Raw genomic sequence first — 5,000 nt, 5'->3', positions numbered from 1 at the left:
CGGCTGCAGGTTCGTCGGGGAAAATCGGCAGCGCAGATTTTTCGACGAGCATGGGCTGGACGATGGACTGTCCAGGCCAGGCAGGAAAATTTGTCGAGGGGACACGCTGACGAAACAGCGCTGGTTCAGGCACGGCGGGCAGTGTTGGAATCGGCAGCGCCGACGAAATCGGCAAAGTCGGCAGAATCGGCAGCGCAGATTTTTCGACGAACATGGGCTGGACGCTGGACTGGCCGGGCCATGCAGGAAAATTCATCGAGGGGACACGCTGACGAAACAGCGCTGGTTCAGGCACGGCGGGCAGTGGTGGAATCGGCAGCGCCGACGAAATCGGCAAAGTCGGCAGAATCGGCAGCGGGTGCTGGCGATGGGTCTGGACGGGCTGGATAGTCCAAGGCTCGACGAGAAAGACTGCTGGTTTAGACACTGGGGCAGTGGCAGCCCGCGGGACAGTGTCGGCAGATTCGGCAGCGCAGATTTGTGCGGCTGCAGGTTCGTCGGGGAAAATCGGCAGCGCAGATTTTGCGACGAACATGGGCTGGGCGATGGACTGTCCAGGCCAGGCAGGAAAATTTGTCGAGGGGACACGCTGACGAAACAGCGCTGGTTCAGGCACGGCGGGCAGTGTTGGAATCGGCAGCGCCGACGAAATCGGCAAAGTCGGCAGAATCGGCAGCGCAGATTTTTCGACGAACACGGGCTGGACGGTGGACTGTCCAGGCCAGGCAGGAAAATTCATCGAGGGGACACGCTGACGAAACAGCGCTGGTTCAGGCACGGCGGGCAGTGTTGGAATCGGCAGCGCCGACGAAATCGGCAAAGTCGGCAGAATCGGCAGCGCAGATTTTTCGACGAACATGGGCTGGACGCTGGACTGGCCGGGCCATGCAGGAAAATTCATCGAGGGGACACGCTGACGAAACAGCGCTGGTTCAGGCACGGCGGGCAGTGGTGGAATCGGCAGCGCCGACGAAATCGGCAAAGTCGGCAGAATCGGCAGCGGGTGCTGGCGATGGGTCTGGACGGGCTGGATAGTCCAAGGCTCGACGAGAAAGACTGCTGGTTTAGACACTGGGGCAGTGGCAGCCCGCGGGACAGTGTCGGCAGATTCGGCAGCGCAGATTTGTGCGGCTGCAGGTTCGTCGGGGAAAATCGGCAGCGCAGATTTTGCGACGAACATGGGCTGGGCGATGGACTGTCCAGGCCAGGCAGGAAAATTTGTCGAGGGGACACGCTGACGAAACAGCGCTGGTTCAGGCACGGCGGGCAGTGTTGGAATCGGCAGCGCCGACGAAATCGGCAAAGTCGGCAGAATCGGCAGCGCAGATTTTTCGACGAACACGGGCTGGACGGTGGACTGTCCAGGCCAGGCAGGAAAATTCGTCGAGGGGACACGCTGACGAAACAGCGCTGGTTCAGACACGGTGGGCGCAGTGTTGGAATCGGCAGCGCCGAGAAAATCGGCAAAGTCGGCAGAATCGGCAGCAGGTGCTGGCGATGAGTCAGGACGGACTGGATAGTCCAAGGCTCGATGAGAAAGACCGCTGGTTTAGACACTGGGGCAGTGGCAGCCCGCGGGGCAGTGTCGGCAGATTCGGCAGCAGTGTCTGCCGATTCGGCAGCGTTGGCTTGTTGGCGCGGGGGGCCGATTCGAGTGGGGACTTGGGCAGCGGGCAGTGAAAGCAAGAGTTTCCCCGATGCTGCCGGGAAAAACGCTCCCCGGGATGGCCGGGTGAGATGACCCGGCGGCCCGCGACGGGTCATTCAATTCCATGCCCCGTCAACATAACTCCCGATGTACTGTTTGCTTTTTCGGAAGAAGAGATCCATCCCCCCATCCTCGGCCAGCCAAAAACGCTCCAATTAATGGCCGGGTGAGATGACCCGGAGGCCCGCGACGCGTCATTCAAATCACTGCCCTATCGGCTACAACTGCTGATGGGTGGGATTAGAGGCCTGCCATGGTGGTGAGGGGCGGCGAGGACCGTGAAAGCTAGAGTTTTTCAGAGGCTGCCGGGAAAAAGGCCCCTCGGGTGGCGGGGTGCGAGGACCAGGCGCGTCATTCAATTCTCTTCCCTATCAACTTGGCTCCCGTTGGCGGGATTGGAGGCCTACTGTTTGTTACAGGGCTAAAATCGTCAGGGGAAGAGCTGACGAAACAATGCTGGTTTGGATGCAGGGGGTAGTGTTGGAATCGGCAGCGCGGACAAAATCGGCAAAGTCGACAAAAAAGACTGTTGGTCTGGACATCGGGGCAGCGGCAGCCATGCCGACAGGGGGGGAAATCGGCAGCGCAGATTTGTGCAGCTGCAGGTTCGTCGGGGAAATCGGCAGCGCAGATTTTTCGATGAACATGGGCTGGAAGATGGACTGTCCAGGCCAGGCAGGGAAATTCGTCAAGGGGACACGCTGACGAAACAGCGCTGGTTCAGGCACGGCGGGCAGTGTTGGAATCGGCAGCGCCGACGAAATCGGCAAAGTCGGCAGAATCGGCAGCGGGTGCTGGCGATGAGTCTGGACGATTTATAGTCCAGGGCTTGATGGAAAAGACTGTTGGTCCAGACAATGGGGCAGTGGCGGCGCGGATTTGTGCAGCTGCAGGTTCGTCGGGGAAAATCGGCAGCGCAGATTTTTCAACGAACAGGGGCTGGGCGCTGGACTGGCCGGGCCAGGCAGGAAAATTCGTCAGGGGGGCACGCTGACGAAAACAGGGGCTGCGGAGTGGAAAATCGGCAGCGCAGATTTTTCGACGAACAGGGGCTGGACCGGCCGGGCCAGGCAGGAAAATTCGTCAGGGGGGCACGCTGACGAAAAGAGGGGCTGCCGCGTGGAAAATCGGCAGCGCAGATTTTTCGACGAACAGGGGCTGGACGCTGGACTGGGCCAGGCAGGAAAATTCGTCAGGGGGCACGCTGACGAAAAGAGGGGCTGCCGCGTGGAAAATCGGCAGCGCAGATTTTTCGACGAACATTCGTCAGGGGGGCACGCTGACGAAAAGAGGGGCTGCCGCGTGGAAAATCGGCAGCGCAGATTTTTCGACGAACATTCGTCAGGGGGGCACGCTGAGGAAAACAGGGGCTGCCGCGTGGAAAATCGGCAGCGCAGATTTTTCGACGAACAGGGGCTGGATGCTGGACCGGCCGGGCCAGGCAGGAAAATTCGTCAGGGGGGCACGCTGACGAAAAGAGGGGCTGCCGCGTGGAAAATCGGCAGCGCAGATTTTTCGACGAACAGGGGCTGGACTGGCCGGGCCAGGCAGGAAAATTCGTCAGGGGGGCACGCTGACGAAAAGAGGGGCTGCCGCGTGGAAAATCGGCAGCGCAGATTTTTCGACGAACAGGGGCTGGACGCTGGACTGGGCCAGGCAGGAAAATTCGTCAGGGGGGCACGCTGACGAAAACAGGGGCTGCCGCGTGGAATGGCAGCCTACACGCAGATGCGAATTCGGCAGCGCACGATGGCTTGAGCAGGTCATGGGTTCGACTTGGCGCGATCTGAAACCTGGACGAGGGACTGTCGACGCTGGACGAGCCAGCGCGGTGGCCTGTCGTGCCCCGTTCAGGGGGGGCCTGCCGCGGAGACAGCCCTCGCGGGCTCGACAGCGCAGGCCAGCGTCCCCGACGTCGCTGGCCGCGGCAGGCGAGCTGCCGGGGTTCCCGCATTCCTACAAGAAAACGTCGTGCTTTCCACATGAAACCAATCCAGTAAAATCAGCCATATTTTTATGAGGCTGCCCACTGAATTTGGGGTCATTCCGGGCCGGTTCCTAGTTTTGCGGATTTACTCGATTTCTAATGGTAGGAAAATTAAAACAAATACTTCCCGACCTCGAAAAATTCTGGGAAAATTAATGAAGGTGGATTGGATTTTTGCCAACCTCTGTGCAAAATTTCAGCTCAAAATACCAAGAAATGAATTTTTTAGAGGGGGGGTGACAGCTGGGACCTAGTAGTGTCTCCCCCTGCCAGAGCTGCAATGACACTTATTGCTCTTTAGGGAGCCACCAGGCCGGCGCCCCTCAAAGACCACACGCGCGCGCGCGCCCGCCCGCGCTGGGCGCTGGGGCGCTGGGGCCTGAGGGCCTGGGGCCCTTGGGGGCCCTTGGGCGCTTGGGCGCGCGCGCGCGGCCCCCGCAGCCATGCCGCGCTGCGCGACGCGCGGACAGCCCCTGCTGGCTTGCTCTCTCGCCCGCGGGGGGGCTGCCTTCGGGCCCTGGCCCCCCGCGTTCTGGCCTGCCCCCTGCGTGGGAGAGGCTAGGCGCTGCAGGGGCCAGCCCGACGTCGCTGGCCGCGGCAGGCGACAGCCCGACATCGCTGGCCGCGGCAGGGGCCAGCCCGACGTCGCTGGCCGCGGCAGGCGACAGCCCCTGCTGGCTTGCTCTCTCGCCCGCGGGGGGGCTGCCTTCGGGCCCTGGCCCCCCGCGTTCTGGCCTGCCCCCCGCGTGGGAGAGGCTAGGCGCTGCAGGGGCCAGCCCGACGTCGCTGGCCGCGGCAGGCGACAGCCCCTGCTGGCTTGCTCTCTCGCCCGCGGGGGGGCTGCCTTCGGGCCCTGGCCCCCCGCGCTCTGGCCTGCCCCCCGCGTGGGAGAGGCTAGGCGCTGCAGGGGCCAGCCCGACGTCGCTGGCCGCGGCAGGCGAGCCGCCGGGGTTCCCGCATTCCTACAACAAAACGTCGTGCTTTCCACATGAAATCAATCCAGTAAAATCAGCCATATTTTTATGAGGCTGCCCACTGAATTTGGGGTCATTCCGAGCCGGTTCCTATTTTTTCCGATTTCCTCGATTTTTAATGGTAGGAAAATAAAAAAAAATACTTCCCGACCTCGAAAAATTCTGGAAAAATTAATAAAGTTGGATTGGATTTTTGCCAACCTCTGTGCAAAATTTCAGCTCAAAATACCAAGAAATGAATTTTTTAGAGGGGGGGTGACAGCTGGGACCTAGTAGTGTCTCCCCCTGCCAGAGCTTCAATGACACTTATTGCTCTTTAGGGGGGTGCCCC

Source organism: Populus nigra, chromosome 2 (genome assembly GCF_951802175.1).
Source record: "Populus nigra chromosome 2, ddPopNigr1.1, whole genome shotgun sequence".
NCBI classification, from domain to species: Eukaryota; Viridiplantae; Streptophyta; class Magnoliopsida; order Malpighiales; family Salicaceae; genus Populus; species Populus nigra.
The sequence above is the reverse complement of the archived record's forward strand: the minus strand, read 5'-3'. Positions refer to the sequence as shown.